We start from the raw sequence: 18348 nt of genomic DNA on the forward strand, positions 1-18348 counted from the left end.
TATATATAGGAGTCTAAGGAGTCACAATATAACCCAGCCGACCTAACAATAATAATATAAAGGCACAAAAATAACAATAGAGAGATTCTATGGGGCACAGTAATAACAATATGGGGACAATAGGGGCACAACAATATTAATAAGGGATACAACTACAATAGTAATGGGGTAATCACTAGTATTATAGGGACCTAACAGCAACTGTCACCCTTGATCTAGATTGTAGAGGTTGAGGGACCTTCTTCTCATGGAATTAAACACAACTACTAGTTGAACCAGGGACTCTAGCAATCCTTCCACCTCCACCCACCAACTGAGTTGTAGTCACCAAGGTGCATAGGGAGTCTAGAGACTAGTTGTCTCCACCCTTAAGAATTTAACCATGTGGTTCCACCCCAACTTGGGGAATCTAGAACCCACAATAAAATCAAGCTACAACAAGGAAGCCTCTAGAAATCCTCCAGGAATTTCCAAGAATAATTCCTCCACTCCATCCCTCAAGGATTTCAGAGAAACACCATCTCTAGCCTCTAGCCAATTGGGGACTTGAGAGGCAATGAATTCCTCACTTGGTAATGATTTATTCCTTCTCCCTTTCCAACCAAGAACAACATCCCTTTTCTCCTCAACATTTTTCTAACCATTCAATTTCTCTCCTCTTATGTAGTTGCATGCACTCTTCTTCTTCTTCTTCTTCATTCTTAGATTTTCCTTTTTTCTTTTTCTCTTTTCTCGTCTCTTGCTCTTCTTTCTCTTTCTATTCAAATGCACTCTTTTACATTTTGAATGATCCTTCCACATCTTGAATTCTCTCTCCTACTGCCACATTATCCCAGCGGTTCGAGATGCACTTTTTTCTTGCTACCATGTTATCCCCCCTGTCTCTTGATATTTTCATTGGTGTTTGGATTATCTCCTATGGACAATAAATCCTTCAAGCAAAATCTTGTCAACCAATGCAAAATGTGTCACCTACCTACATGTTCCCTAAATTGTTAAATGTTGTTTTGTTTGCTGTAGTGAATTCCCAACACAACTTACCATCTGACAACACAATTTTTCCCTTTTTGCATAGCCATCAACTACCATATACCATCTCCCATTTATGTTATAATGAAACCTTAAAATTATTCCCAGCAAGTAACCTCCCGAACCTATGGAATCCACATCCCATTACTCAACCAAATTTTTTTTCAAAATGTTTACATTGCATACATAAGGGTAAATTAATCAGGGTTGTCACAAACCCATCCCCCTTGGGGGAACAATGTCCTCGATGTTCTTTGTCCATATGCAACACAAAATACATGCTCAAAAAAAAACACATATTGTATATGGAGTTTTACATACACATATATGTACAATATTTAAAATTGATATATATTTTCTTCAACCAGCAAACAAAAAGGAATATGTTGCCCTCATTTAATCAGTCATCTCCCAAGTGGTTTCCTCAGTCCCAAAGTGCCTCCACTGCACCTTGAATTACTCTATTGCTCAATTCTAGAGCATAAGTTTCCTCTGGTCTATGATGGATAGTACCTCTGACTGGAACTCTCCCTCTTGTTCCACCTATAACACATACCAATCAATCACATGATTAGAGTCATGTAATTAAGCAAAGAAAAATGGAAAACATCATGGATTTTAACTGATGGAGGTAAGGCCAGCCTGTAAGTCATTGATTCTATCCTTTCAAGTATCTCAAAAGTCCCACAAAATCGTAATTCTAGCTTGGCACACAACCTAATATTCAAAGAACTCTTCTTGGGTCTAACTCTTAGGTAAACATGTTCCCCAACTTAGAAATCTTTATTCTCCCTATGTTGATCTGCGTAGCTTTTCTATCTATAATGTGCTACCTTAACGTTATGCTTAATATTTGCATTTGTTGCTCCATCTCTTTTAGCATATCAGGACCAATAAAGACCTTGATCACTGGATCACTCCAACTGATAGGAGTATGAAAACTCCTTCTAGATAATGCCTCAAATGGGCTCATCTTTAGAGACTCCTGGTACCCATTATTGTATGCAAATTCTATAAGTGGAAGATACTCTTCCCACTTCTTTTGATGGTGCATTACATACATCCTCAACATGTCTTCGAGGATTCTATTTGACCTCTCTATTTTCCCATCTTTTTGTGGATGATAAGTTGTACTGAAGGTCAATTCTATCCCAAATCCGGCAAATAGTTCCCTCCATAACTTGGAAGTGAACCTGGCATCTCTATCTAAAATAATCTTCTTGGGAACTCCATGCAACCTCATGATCTTATTTATTAATATTTGAGCCACCTCACTAGTTGAGTTGGTGGATTTGACTGCTACAAAATGAACCACCTTGCTCAACTTGTCAATCATCACCATAATTGCATCATGCTACCTTAAGGTTATTGGCAATCTAGTGATGAAATCCATTGAGATCAATTCCCACTTCCATTTTGGAATGGGAATGAGCTACAATAATCTTGCTAGATGTCTACATCCAGCCTTCACCTACTGGAATTCTATACATTTAGAAACAAAATCAACCACTTCCTTTTTCAAATTTGGCTTTCTATACATAATAATCTAGGTGCTTGGAATATGGTTTTTCATGGAACTCTCTCATTATAAGCTTCTTCAAATCATCATTGTTTGGTACCTAGATTATGTTCTTGAATCTATCTAGACCCTCAATTGTGAGATGATATCCCCCATCTTCACCATCTTGTTGTGACTTCTCCTTCACTTGTTGATATTTCTCATCATGCTAACCATGCATGCTTGATCTGTTCCACTAGGTCCATTTCATAGGAACTTATGGTTCCCATGTGATTCAATTGAATCTTTCTACTAAGTGCATTAGTGACCCTATTCTCCTTTCCTTTGATGTACTTGATCTCGAAGTCGAACCTGGTAAGTATAGCTAGCCACCTAGCTTGTCTTGTATTCAACTTAGGTTTATAAAATAAATATTTGAGTCCGGCATGATTTTTCATGAGTGTGAACCTTCTACTAAGGAGGTAATGCATCCACGTCTTTAATGCATGAATAATGACATCTAACTCCAAATCACGATTCATGTAGTTTGCCTCATGCTCATTTAATTTATGTGACTCATCGTAAACTATATGTCCTTCTTGCATCAAGACTCCACTGAGCCCTTCCTTGCAGGCATATGTACATACCACAAAATCTTTGTCCGGAGCTACTATCCTCAATATAACTGGTGCATTAGTGAGAAATTGCTTCAACTGCTCGAAGCTTGCTACACATTCATTTGTCCACTAGAATTTATTTCCCTTCCTCTGTAAGTAAGTGATATGATGGCCTATCTTGGAGAAGTTTTTAATGAACCTCCTGTAGTAGCCTTCCAATCCCATGAATGAACTAATCTCATTCACATTTTTGGTGTTGGCCACTCCATTATGCCCTTGATATTTTCTAGATCAACTGATATCCCCTCCTTGGAGATAATGTGCCCCAAATAATGTATCTATGACTGAAAGTATTCATACTTGCTAAGCTTTGCATAAATATTGTGTTCTCTCAGCAATTGTAGTACTACAACCAAGTGTTTTTCATGCTTTTCTTTAGTCCTCAAGTACACCAATTTGTCATCAACAAAGACAACCACAATTTTTTCCAAGTAAGGATGCAACACGCTATTCATTAAACAAATGAAAATGGTTCAAGCATTAGTAAGCCCAAAGGGTACCACTACAAACTCATAGTGCCTGTATCTTGTCCATAAAGCAATATTATGGATATCTTCTTATTTAATGCACACTTGATGATACCTTGATCTCAAATCTATCTTGGAGAAAATTGTTTCTTCCCTCAATTGGTCAAATAAATCATCAATCAGTGACAACAAGCATTGGTTCTTGATGCTTACTTTATTTAATTGTTTGTAGTTAATACATAGTGAGATTGTCCCATACTTTTTCTTCAGAAACAATATTGGAGCTCCACAGAGCAACACACTTGGTTGTATGTAACCTTTATCATGTTGGATGTGTGTTATATTCTTTCACGACTAGCCCCATGCGTGGGGGGATCACAAGGAGGGCGATAACCCCTATTCGTTGCATTGGGTGCATTAGGGGGGTGGCAGGCCCCCTTGTCAAGAGGTTTGAGGGGGGAAGTAGCCCCCCTCTACGGGGTCCGGGGCAGCGCCCCAAGGAATTTTTTTTTGGACCCTATATTAGGTGGGGGGGCCTATCTATGGTTTTGTGCATGGTTTTCGCACATGGTTTTGGGCATGATGGTTTTCTGTCCATGGTATTTTGTAGATCTAGTCAAGGGAACTACAGTTATGTTCCAATCCAAGGTTAATGGATTGGGGTTTATGGATGCTTAGGCATGTATATATATGTATTGTAACATTGAAAGGAATATAATGAAAAATCAATCTGGTAGTCCCGATTTTGGGATCTAGGGGAAAATATTTGTATATATTTGTTTTATGTTTTATGCTCTCGCCATTGTTTACTTTATTTTTTTAGAATTTGTATGCAGATAATTTATATATGAGGTTAAAACCCACATTTGGTATCGGATTTGTTTTTGGCTTCAAGGGGACCCCTTTACCGTTGAGGGGTTTTTTGCTCGGGCCTGTGGTGGACCCTATTTAGTGGGAGATCTGCGGGATCAATTCTTATGGTGAAAGAAGATGACAAGCAGTGGAAAGATAGAGATAGAGAAATTTAATGGTCAGAGTTTTGAGTTGTGGAAACTCAAGATGGAGGATCTGCTGGTGGATAAAGATTAATGGATCGTGGTAGATTTGGGTACTAAACCAACGGAAATGTCAGTTGAAGACTAGGCGAAGTTGGATTAGAAGGCAAAGAGCACAATACGATTGTGTATCTTAGATTTAGTATTGTTGAATGTATCAAGGGAAGCTTCGGCAAAGGCTTTGTGGTACAAGTTAAGGACTCTTTACCAATATAAGTCTCTGGTGAATAAATTGTTTCTACAGAAAAAGTTGTATAACCTGAGGATGAAGGATGGAGACTCGGTGACAGAGCATATGAACGCCTTTAATACTGTGGTAAGCCAATTGTTATCTGTTGATATAAAAATTTCAGATGAAGATAAGTGCATCAGTGTGTTGTGTTCTCTACCAAATTTGTGAGATAGTATGGTTGTTGCAATAGGTAGTAATGTGACTTCCTTGTAGTTTGATGAAATAGTCTCATCCTTACTATCAGAGGAGATGAGACAAAAAGTTATGGAGGGCTAGAATGTTGATGCCTTATCTGTACAAGGACAATCCCATAACAGAAACAAAAATAAATCCTCGAGTGGGAGATCTAAATCTCCAAGAAAACCCGTAAAAGTGTGTTGGAAATGTGGAAAGGAAGGGCACTTCAAAAAGAACTGTAGATCTAAATCTCCTGAGAAATGAAAGGGATCTAATTATGCTCCTTCTACAGAGGTGAAAACCACCTCAAATAAAGGTGGGGATGTGTACTTGGCTTCTTCTTCAAATACACATGTAGAACATGAGGCATGGTTGATTGACTCATGTGCATCCTTTCACTTCTATGAGTATGATAAATATGATGGTGGTGATGTCTTCTTAGGGGATGACAGGAAGGCTAGAATCGACAGTAACGGAAAATTCAAGTGGAAGTTACAAGGTGGAAGGATCAGAACACTTTCGGGTGTTCTGCATATTCCTGCATTGGCTAGAAATTTGATTTATGTAAACAAGTTGGATGATGTAGGTGTAAAAACAATGTTTGAGAAAGATACCTGCAAGATGGTTTAGGGAGCACTGGTATTGATGCGGGGAGTTCAGATTGGAACTCTGTACAAGCTTCATGGTAGCATTGTTATTGATGGGTGCAACATTTATGTGGTTCCTAAAAGTGGAGCAGAAAATCTAGTGGTCTCTGGAGAAAAGACCATGCTATGGCGTCAAAGGCTTGGACATATTGGAGATAAGGGCCTTTGAATACTTCATGGTAATGGTACAGTAGAAGGTATGTCTAATTTCTCTCTGGATTTTGATTTATGTGAAAATTATGTATATGGGAAGCATAATCGAGTGAGTTTCCCCTTTCTTACTAAGAGGGAGAAATGGATATTATAGCTTATGCATAGTGATGTGTTTGGACCTGTGTCAGTTATATCACTAGGTAGGTATGTGTACTATGTATCATTTATAGATGACTTCTCAAGGAATACATAGATATATTTCCTCAGGAATAATCTAAAGTCTTTGATAGGTTTAAAGAATTTAAGGCTTTGGTGTAAAACCAGACAGAGGAGAAGATAAAGGTGCTGAGGACAGATAACAATGGAAATTTTTGTAAGAAGGAATTTAAATAATTTTGTAAGAAGTGTGGTATAGCATGACAGAATACTACTCCATACACACCTTAGCAAAATGGAGTTGTAGAAATAATGAACAGGACATTGATGGAAAATCCAAGAAGCATGCTCAGTGGTGTCAGGTTAGGACAGGAATTCTGGGTAGAGGCGGTGGAGACTACATGTTACCTTGTCAATAGATCACCTTCATCAACGTTGGAGGATAAGACTCCACAAGAGGTATGGACTGGTAAGGAACCCTCTCTTTCACATCTGAGGGTATTTTGATGTGACACATATGTTCCAAAGGAGAAAAGAACCAAGTTGGATAGTAAATTTGAAAGGTGAATATTTATTGGGTATAAGGTGGTTTAAAAGGTTATAAGCTTTAGCACTTATTGACGATGCTTGACCCTCCAACATTTCAAGGGGATCTTGCCAGTAAGAAGTCCCATTAGACCTCAGACTGTTTGATGTAGGAATCCTAGCAGTGGGTCGTAAGGTAATGCCTTGACCGCGATGTCACATAGAGGCAAGTAAGATAACTCTGTCAGTAGCAAGGGTGTGACCATTTCAGTGAGACAAGGAAGGTGAATGAGAGGTTTTAACACATGGGGGGTGAGATGAGTGCACCACTTAGCAACATGTAGCAGTACTCAGCTGAGAAGGGAACACACAAGCAAAGATGCATCACAAGCTAGAAAGAATATCAGTCGACAATCCAAAGTGATGGGTAAAACCAACAACACATCTGCAACAAGATTCATATAATTGCATACGAATCAGTTCATACACAAATATGTAAGTTAAACAACATATATTTCTAAGAAATCGAAGCAGTCCAACTACAATAACAACATATGCATGAAAATGTGTTGGCTCTTATTATGTAAAGAAGTGTAAGTCCCAATCATATAATACATCCATGTAAACCTGCTAGCCCCAACAGTGAAGTGTTACATCCACATCCACCTGCCCCTCCAAAGAGATGTACTAGCTTCGTGCAGTGGAGAAGCTAAGGCGTGTTACAATACTATCCAAGCTTTCTTCAAGATAGCCTTATCAGAAGCTTGGCTGACCAAAATCCTCTACAATGAGTTATGAGGAACTATTTATAGCAAAGGGAGGGGTGGCCCTTGACATTCCCCTTTATCACTGTTCAACTATCCACATTACTCTTGACCTACTCTATGTCTGTTACATTCACTATTGACGCTTGACTTACACTTGACATGACTCAACATTACAATGCACATGTACCCATGTGAACACAATGGCTTGAGCAAGCCAAACTAGACATCACTCTGACTTAGACAACTATAAAAGTTCAACTGCTCAACATCCTTATGTTGATCAATAGTAACATATTGATGCTAAGCTTTGTAGTCTTTGATAGTGTCTATGTGTTCCACAGTGACATATGTCTAAAACCTGACCTTCGCCTCCATAGCATCTGGGTACACTGCTTGGGCTCCTCTGTCCAACTTGTCTGAAAGCATGCACATCATTGTCTTCAATGTGGCTGGACCAGCAACATACTTATGCATGATGTCTGCACTGATAGGCAAGTCTGGGCTGGTGGCGATGTGCATCAACTCGTCAAAGTACGAGTCAAGCTCTAGTCGGACCTGCTTCTTGGTCTTCGCCTGGGTGAGAGTCCCAAGTGATGGGATCACATGTGTGCACACCACAACATCCATGCTCTTGAATACTTGTGCATGGGAAGCCTGTATGCTAGTGATGAGTTGTGGGAGGTCCTCATAGTCCAGATCTGACTCCAGATACGTGATTTCATCTCGAACGCATTTAGCCTCATCATCTTTGATAAGTGAAGTGGGGCTCCCTTGTACTTCATCGTCCATGTTTGCATGTCATCAACAACAGCATGTATGTTCATCAAGATGTGTGCTCTCCTAGCACATCGCTGCTGCCATCTGTTGAGATGGACGACTGCCTTGTGCATGGTACCAAACTTGGAGTACAATGCTCACATAACTGTGTCAAGGGACAATACTTCATCTAGTATTGCCTTCTTCAGTTCAACTTGGGCAAACATTGTCACCAAGTCTCCTCCTTTCTTGGCCACATGTAGTTACTTCGTCATTCGCTCATTCTCAGCTATAAGAAAATGAACACTTGAGCTAGTGGCTTCAACATACACTCTAGTTGCATCGACCAAAGCAGTTGGATGCTTGCGCACATCAGTCACGATCACTCATTCTTCAAATTGCACAGGGGATGTTTAATCCTCTGGAGTTGACACTCTGCGAGACTGCACAACTCTATGTTGGGATTCATCAAACGAGATGTTGTGCATATCTTCTTCTCGCTGATAACCAAGGATCTCAGTGCCTCCTTGGTCATCCAAGACTTTCTCCTCTTCTGGATGCATTAAAGTGGGTGAGTCGACCTCTTTGTGGTGAGGCATGAGGACGGTGTCCTGCTCCAACTCCAACTACTCCATTTCTGCATCCCACTGTTGAAATGCATGTTCTATCTCATGAGCATAGCCTTGCCCCATCGATGGTGCACCCTGTTCACCTAATGTCAGTTGTTCAGATGAATCAACTACTTTTATTGGCGCTACTTCATTTGTTTTCACGTGATGCACCCCCTAATGTATCTGCTATTGCCGCGCTTCCCTCTCCTGTTTACGCAGCTCTTGTTCCTTTCGAAGTTTCTCTCTCAGCTCATGCAACTCCTTCTTTGCTTCTTCCATTCTCTTCTTATCCTTCTTCATTCGCTTGTCGTGCTACTGCCTCTCTGCCTCTATAGCCATAGTTGCTTTCTCTACAAGTGGATCTGCTCAAAACTTCTAGCTTTGCTCCTCCTCCATGCGATCGAAAACATTCCTCTTCCCTTTGTTGCGCACTAGTATGCTTGGCTCTGCTGCCACTATTGCTACTGCTACTACTATTGGTGCTCTCCATGATGCTACTTTGCTGACCACTCCACTGCGAATCCGACCGGTTTATTGGGTCTGAAGAAACTGTAACAATATCTCCATGGGTCCTCCTCGGCCCAATGAAATGCCCCATAGATTTAGTTGAACTTAACTCTTGTGTAGTGATCCTTCACAATGCAATGTGGGTCATACAGATTGTAGCTTCGGAGGTCGAACGGGTATTTCTTCATCAGTTTTGCTTCAACATCTGCTTGCTTAATACTCCAGATCTCATATAACCCAATCTACAACAAAAGAGTGGGCCAAGGTGCCTTCTTCTTCTGCTGTAGTCTAGCTATCAATTTTGTCAAGATGTGATAGGCTACTTCCTACATGACAAGTACATCCAAGGCAAACTTTGGCAAAACATGCCGAGGCTTCTCCGCAATGAAAATTTGAATGAAAGTGCCAGACGGTGAGGCATGCCAATCTGCAATGCCTATCAATGCCTCCATTTCTTCCTTTGACATGTAGGGTGGATCTTGTTCAAATATCATCTTATACAAAGGGATGACAAAATGATCAGACAGTCGTGTGATCTCTCCTTTGAAGTTGCATTCGGACAACAACTTGAAATATGTGTTCACAGCAGTCTCCGCCGGTGACCATGCCCACTCCAAGCCTGGGAACTCATGTTAGGCATAGACTACATCTAGGATGTATGTGGACATGTAAATCTCTGCATGCATACCTCCGGGTGACTGTCGAACCTTTGTGACTTGCTCCTTCAGCTGATGAGCCAGTATACCGAACTAGTTACATGGTTTTCCTTCTCTAGCCACTTGGTCTAATGCAACCACCCAACTCTGTGAGAAGGTTTCCATGCTTGCTTGGTCATATAGTCAACAAGCAAATATGATCAAGTATTGGTACACCTTCCTCAGTATCTTTGTCTTGTAGACCTGGTTGGGTGTCATCCTGAAATGAGCTGGCTCCTTTACCCAATCCTTCAAAATGTCTCTGGAGTTAGCACTATTGTTGGGTAAGATGAATGGAGTCTCCATGACAGTCACGGGCTTTGACATCTGATACATCTCATCATAATCTTGTTCCCAGAAGGTTGCAATCTTCGTCCCACTGACACTGCTCAAGGTCATCATCTTGGGATCAGTGTGAGAGATGATCCAGTGTATCATGTCCACGCATGGGAACATGGGATATCTGCATGCAATCCAGTACAAGCCGGACTTTTGAATGTTCACATACACTTGACGGTCTTCGAGGTGTTCCCTAAAAGTGCCTGCAAATGTTTCATTGACTTCTTGCCACTTCAGTTTGATGTCCTTGTCTAGATACAACTTTGTATCTTCATAGATTGGCAGACTAGAGGACACTTGCTCAACTGCTACTCCAGCTACATTTCTATTAGTGTCCTAAGATCCTATTCTCTTAGAATCCATTGAGACATATGAACACCTAAAAGATTTGGAGACAAACATGCATGGCAAGAAATATGTTAGCGAAAACAAAGCAAATTTTGGGGAATGACATAGCACATAAATGGGAAGCTGATGAGCAAGATTGCACAATTTCTTCTGGGAGGCTGGGGATTGGCTGTCAGAATGCACAAAAGGTAGTCTGGACTATCTATAGGTAGGACTGGTTGTTGGATCTACACAATACGCAAGCCAGACTAGCTGCTGGCTACTGGGATTGCACAATGTGCAATTCCAGCTGGGAAGGACTACAGGCCCAGGGACTAAATTGCGTAATTTCCTGGGCTAGTAGTCACTGTCCTCCAAAAATGTGCAAAATAGTCCTGGTGGGAAGTGCTAGGAAAAAATGTGCATTTCTGGAGAGGAAGGCAGGGCCTTCCTTCCCCAGATTGCTCAATGCAGTCTTAGTAAGGCAGAGTCCGGGCCAAGGTTGGCTCGACTCACCGACGGGCAACTGAAAGAAAATAAAACAGTGAATGTATGGTGACACTAAGTGATAGCAGAAGTGATTGATAGTGCATGAAAAACATGAACGAAATATTCAGAAAACAGATCAACATGCATGTGGGTGAAGCGATTCACCGGTTGGGCGAACGTTCGTGCAAAACAGTTTCATGCATGCGACAATTGTGAGATAGCAACGACAACTGAAACAGAGTTAGGACAAGCTATTATACATGTAAATGACAACAAGTGTTCAAATAAATCAAGCAAACAACACTCACACAAGCGAATACACAAAAAGCGACAGAAATGTTGAAAAAGATAAGTTGAGGCCACTTACCCATGAATAGCTGAGCCAGATGTGTACAAGAGTCATGGATGTGTTGTGGGATGTAAGAGCTCCAAGATCGATGTGAAATAATGAGCTCTGATGGATCGAATAAATAAGTTTGGGCTCATGACGCGCATGCCACAAATCTAGGAAAAAGCGACACTTAGAGGGAAACTTCTAAAACGACTTTGCATGTAACCCCCGGCTGCTAAAAATAGCTCCCTAAATCATGTGATGCCCTTTGCATGTTTCCTTTTTCTATTTTGGGGAGAACTAGTCATGCATGCATGCAAGTCAAGTTTCCTTAGTCCCGAGTGGAATTGGTCAACCAGACTACTCATGCATGCAACTGCTCAACTGCTTGAGAAAAATGTGCATTTCTGGTTGGGAGCTGGGATAACTACCTAGGAGGTTTGTGCAATTTCTGGGTAGAGCAGCTGACTGCTGCCCAGATTTGCGCAAATTTTGGGTTGAGCATCCCTGTTGGGGAAATTTGCGCAATTTCTGCTAGGAGTGTTGGCTGGCAGAATTGCGCAATTCTGGAGCCCAATAGACTGTCAGGCAGAACTGAGCAATTTCTGGAGGGAAGGGTGGTTGGCCTCCAGAAATGTGCAATTTTATTTGGGAAGCTGCTCAGCCTGTAGGTGGACAGCCAGTGAGGGGAATGCATCAAGCTCTGCTCGACAGGCTGCCTATGTGCATGAAAAACACTGAAGCTTGTGTACTTGACGAAGCAAGACAAAGTGTTGTGAAATGTTGGTAGGGAGGCTCCAAAACAGGCTATGGAAAAATTTTGGAGGGTGGTTGTAGCCGCTACAACCCGTGGCGACACACTAGTAGAACTCCAGCTCTCTAAATGGACCTTGTTCGTGAGAAACAAGTCTAACACCTCCAGAAGTATTGTTCAGTTCTCAGCTCATCTTGGCTTCACAGTAGCTTGATTGTAATATGTAGCATCTGCCAAGCTCTTGGTTGGTTGACACACATTCCAAGCCAAGGCAACACATTTTTTTTTATTGGCGTTGAGGGGTATATAGGTGCACAAGCAATATAGTCGTCAGAGTCTTAGTTTCATCTCTGGTGTTGCTCCACTACTAGCAAGCCTGGATAGTACCCCGATGGAGTCACATAGGAACACAAACATGGCTCCGCTGTCATCGAGCCTGGTTGGTCCCCGGCAGAGTTACTTGCATCACCTCCCTGTGTAGGAAGCCTTTCTCTTCTTTCACCTTATTCATTTTTCGTTTTGAATTTTTTGACTTTTCATTTTTTCATTTTTAATTTTTTCAACTGTGCATAGAACTTATTCATTTCAGAGGTGGAAGAGGCATCCTGACTTATTGAGAGCAGAAGAGGTTGTTCCAGCAAAGAATTAGTTTATTGTATCTTTGACGTGCATGCGAAGGTTTTCCCCCTCACCTTACTCTACTTGATTGAGTTGATAAGGGTTAACCCCAAAACAACCGACTAGAGAAGGTGACACTAGTTAGCGTGCAAGTGTTGTGTTTTCACCAAGGTTCACTTCGAATAGTATGTATTTTCCTTCGATGTATCATGGAATGAAAGTAATAAGCTCTTCATACAGAGGCAAGATGACAGATAACCAATTAGTGATAACTATATAAGCCCTCTTTTACTTCACCTAGCTCGTTTCAATAGTCACACATGGTTTCAAGCAAAACTAACCTACGAACAAAACAAACGAACTAACAAACATCAAAGCAAAGCAAAAGTAGAAGAAAAAGTGAAAGCAAAGCAAGTAAGCAAACAAGCAAGTAGACAAACAAGCAAACAAAGCGAATAAGCAAACAAGCATGCAAGCAAACTGACTGAAAGCAAACACTACTCCTACTCCTACACTAACGGTGCATGGGCCTGATCACGTGAAGTGATATTTCCAATGCAGCCACTGGCGCATTGGTAGACCCATGTTGGTGAAGGCTTGGACCGCGAGAAACCTAGTTGTGCAAACCAGCAAGCAAGAAAGATATGACAATAAAGACAACCACACTTCGTGTCTAACAGTGCCCACAGGACATAAGTGAGTGCAAGTGCATGACGAGCAGTCCATGGACTTATGGTGGTGTTGTGTGACACTGCGTGCAACTTTTAAGCATAAGCACATTCTTGACTTAGACATGCAAGCAAACGAAAGAATCAAAGATATCTTGCGTCGTACACATGTGCTTGCAATATAAGATTCCTCCAATGCATGAGTGATGGGATCATGTAGTTCGAGTGGAGGAGATGTGATCTGTGTGTGAGATGGATCTTCAATGCATATAGATGAGTGATGAGCAGCCTTGGGTGATTGAACAGTTTCATGATCGAAAGTGAGGCTAACCCCAAGAGAGCGAGGGCCTGGCATAACCATCAGCTCGGGCTGAAGTGCCTCGACAGTCTTGGGTGTTTCAAATTCATCGTCAGGTAGATCATCATAAACAATGGCTTCGAAAGATCAACTATGATAGAGTCATGATCATGATCAAATACAGAAACAAATGGATCACGACCGCCACGATCATAAAAATCAATGATTTCATAGGCATCCTCATGATCAGATGAATCAAACAAAGGGGTAGATGAAAAGCAAACAAACTCATCCTCTGTGTTTTCGGAAAAGACAAATGAAAGATCAAGTGGGTTTTCAATGAATAACCTATCCTTTCTGTTGAGGAATGATGGACCAACATATGGTGATTCCTACGCGTGATCAACAATGGGTGCATTTGTGGATGAAGATACACATGCAAAATCATGGATGGCAGGTTCATCAAAGATGTTAGGAAAGAACATAGGGGGCTCAGATGGAAGGGAGTCATCCTTCGCCGAGTGTTAATGCTAAAGCTCCCACTCATACTCTTCATGAATGACAGTGCATGTTAGTTGTGCAACACCAACTCCATCAATGGATTGTTCCTCGTTCACAACAAGTGAAGAGTCTGGAATGGATGAACACAAGACAACATCATCTAGAGGAACACCCGAGTGCAAAGACGAAGGTCTTAGAATAGAATGCATATGAAAACTCGAAGGACACACAACCAAATCTGCGCGAAAATTGAGTGAAGTGATGTTGGGAGAATTTGAAAACTGAACAATTGTGTGAGCATGATCTTCAACATCACTAGGCAGTGGTGGAGTTGTTGAATGAGAGGAAGATGGATAGTCAGTGGAGACAGTGACCGCATCCATATGAGATTGCATAGCTCCATCAGTGAAGAATGTTGAGCGAGGCTTGATCTCAAGCTTCTTCTTGGAACAAGCAGATTTCTTAAGGCAATACTCGAATCGGTCCCAAAGATAAGCAAATTTCATGTAGCTCCTCGAAGCTTGAAACTCTAAGTCATGGAAGCATTGCCAAAAATCAATAACCGATTCATGCAGAGCCTTCTGTTGCTGTAACATTTTTCGATCAAGATGGTCTGGATCAAAATGATAGAAAGTCTTCAATAAGATCACAAAAGTGCTCAAGTGAGTGCATGATGTTAGCCAATAAGCTAAGCAGCCATCTACGTGGAGATTCGCGAAGTGTGTATGAAAGCAGCAAGCTGGCCTATTCATCATAACACCCTTCTTCCTCATGAAGCATGGAAAGAAAGTCATGTAAGTACTTAGGCCGGGCCACTTCGCCTTCACCATCATACGTGAAAGTAGAGAAGAGATCGAAAAACTCCCTTGTGATGGAGACATCATCACGATTCAAAAAACACACGGGGGAAGAAGAGTGCAAGAATCCATCAAAGGTATGTAGAGGTTCAAAACCAGATGAGAGGACACATCTTTTCATCTGGCCCTCTTTCTAACACCAGAAATGTTGATGGTGCTGGACCCGCCAACATGTCAAGGGGATCTTCTCGGTAAGAACTCCAAATTAGACCTCAGACCATTTGGTGTAGGGATCCCAACAGTGGGTTGTAAGGTAATTCCTTGACCGCGATGTCACATAGAGGTAAGTAAGATAACTTTGCCAGTAGCAAGGGTGTGACCACTACAGTGAGTCAAGGAAGGTGAATGAGAGGTTCTAACACATGGGGGGTAAGATGAGTGCACCCCTTAGTAACCTGTAGCAAGACTCAGTTGAGAAGGGAACACACAATTGAAGATGCGTCACAAGCTGGAAAGCAGATCAGTCAACAATCCAAAGTGGTGTTTAAACCAACAACACATCTGCAACAATATTCATATAATTGCATATGGAGTAGTTCATACACAAATACATAAGTTAAACAACATATATTTCTAATCAACCGGAGCAGACCAACTACAATAACAACATATGCATGAAAATTTGTTGACTCTTGTTATATAAAGAAGTGTAAGTCCCAATCATACAATACATCCATGTAAACCTGCTAGCCCCAACAGTGAAGCATTACAGCCACATCCTCTTGCCCCTCCAAAGAGATGTACTATCTTCGTGCAGTGGAGAAGCCAAGGCACGTTACAATACTGTCCAAGCTTTCTTCAAGATAGCCTTATTAGAATCTTGGCTGACCAAAAGCCTCTACAATGAGTTATGAGGGACTATTTATAGCAAAGGGTGGGGTGGCCCTTGACATTCCCCTTTGTGACTATTCAACTACCCTCATGAATCTTCACCTACTCTATGATTGTTACATTCACTATTGACGCTTGACTTACACTTGACATGACTTAACATTACAATGCACATGTACCCATGTGAACATAATGGCTTGAGCAAGCCAAACTAGACATCACTCTGACTTAGAAAACTATAGAAGTCCAATTGCTCAACATCCTTATGTTGATCAACAGTAACATATTGATGCCAAGCTCTCTAGTCTCTGATAGTGTCTGTGTGTTCTGTGATGACATCTGTCTGAAATCTTACCCTCGCCTCCATAGCATCAGGTTACACTGCTCGGGCTCCTTTGTCCAACTTGTCTCAAAGCATGTGCATCATTGTCTTCAATGTGGCCGGACCAACAACATACTTGTGCATGATGTCTGCACTGATAGGCAAGTTTGGGCTGGTGGCGATGTGCATCAACTCGTTGAAGTACGAGTCAAGCTCTAGTCAGACCTGCTTCTTGGTCTTCGCCTGGGTGAGAGTCCCAAGTGATGGGATCACATGTGTGCACACCACAACATCCATGCTCTTGAATACTCGTGCATGGGAAGCCTGTATGCTAGTGATGAGTTGCGGGAGGTCCTCATAGTTCCGTATTTGACTCTGGATATGTGCTTTCAGCTCGACCACATTTGGCCTCATCATCTTTGGCAAGTGAAGTGGGGCTCCCTTGTACTTCATCATCCATGTTTGCATGTCATCAACAACAACATGTATGTTCGTCAAGATGTGTGCTCTCCTAGCACATCACTACTTCCATCCGATGAGATGGACGACCACCTTGTGCACGGTACCAAACTTGGAGCACAATGCTCGCATAACTGTGTCAAGGGATAATACTTCATCTAGTATTGCCTTCTTCAATTAAGCTCGAGCAGACATTGTCACTAAGTCTCCTCCTTACTTGGCCACCTGTAGTTCCTTCTCCATTCGCTCATTCTCAGCTATAATAAAACGAACACTTGAGCTAGTGGCTTCGGCATACACTCTAGTTGCATCGGCCAAAGTAGTTGGATTCCTGCGCACATCAGTCACAATCACTCATTGTTCAACTTGCGCAGGGGATGTTTAATCCTCCGGAGTTGACACTCTATGAGACTGCACAACTCTATGTTGGTATTCATCAAACGAGATGTTGTGCATCTCTTCTTTCAACTGATTACCAATGATCTCAATGCCTCCTTGGTGATATGAGACTTGCTCCTCTTCTAGATGCATTGAAGTAGGTGATTCGACCTCTTTGTGGTGAGGTAGGAGGTTGATGTCCTGTTCCAACTCCTGTTGCTCCATGTATGCATCCAACTGTTGAAGTGCATGTTCTATCTCATGAGAAAATCTTGCCCCTACGATGGTTCACCCTGTTCGCCTGATACCAGTTGTTCATATGAATAAACTACTTGTAGGGGCGTTGCTTTGTCTGTTTGCACATGATGTGCCCCTTGTTGTATCTGTTGTTGTTGCACTTCCCTCTCTTGTTTGTGTGGCTCTTGTTCCTTTCGGAGTTGCTCTCTTAGCTTATGCAACTCCTTCTCTGCTTCTTCCATCCTCTTCTTATCCTTCTGCCTTTGCGCAATTTTCTTTTCGCGCTACTGCCTCTTTGCCTCTATAGCCATAGTTGCTTTCTCTACAAGTGGATATACTCGAACCTTGCAGCTTTGCTCCTCTTCCATGCGATCAAAAATATTCCTCTTCCCTTTGTCGCGCACTGGTTTTCTTGGCTCTACTGCCACTGCTACTACTATTGATGTTGTTGGCGCTCTCTATGATGCTGCTTCACGCTGCTTTTCTAACCACTCCAAAACGAATCTGCCCAGTTCATTGGGTCTGGAGAAACTGTAACAATATCTCCATGGGTCCTCCTCGACCCAATGAAATGCCCCATAGATCCAGTTGAACTGAACTCTCATGCAATGATCCTTCATAATGCAATGTGGTTCATACATATTGTAGCTTCGGAGGTCAAACGGGTATTTCTTCATTAGTTCTACTTCGACATCTGCTTGCTTGATACTCTGGATCTCATATAACCCAATCCGCAATGGAAGAGTGGACCAAGGTGTCTTCTTCTTCCTATGCAGTCTAGATGTCAATCCTGTCAAGATGTGATAGGCTACTTCCTGCATGACAAGTACATCTAAGGGAAACTTTGGAAAAACATGCAGAGGTTTCTCCACACTGAACATTCGGATGAAAGTGTCAGATGGTGAGGCATACCAGTCTGCAATGCCTATCAATGCCTCCATTGCTTCCTTTGACATGCAGGGTGGATCTTGTTCGAATATCATCTCA

The sequence above is a fragment of the Pinus tabuliformis genome, chromosome 6, assembly GCF_031772625.1.
Source record: "Pinus tabuliformis cultivar Carrire ecotype Pingquan chromosome 6, CPIR1, whole genome shotgun sequence".
Lineage (NCBI taxonomy): Eukaryota > Viridiplantae > Streptophyta > Pinopsida > Pinales > Pinaceae > Pinus > Pinus tabuliformis.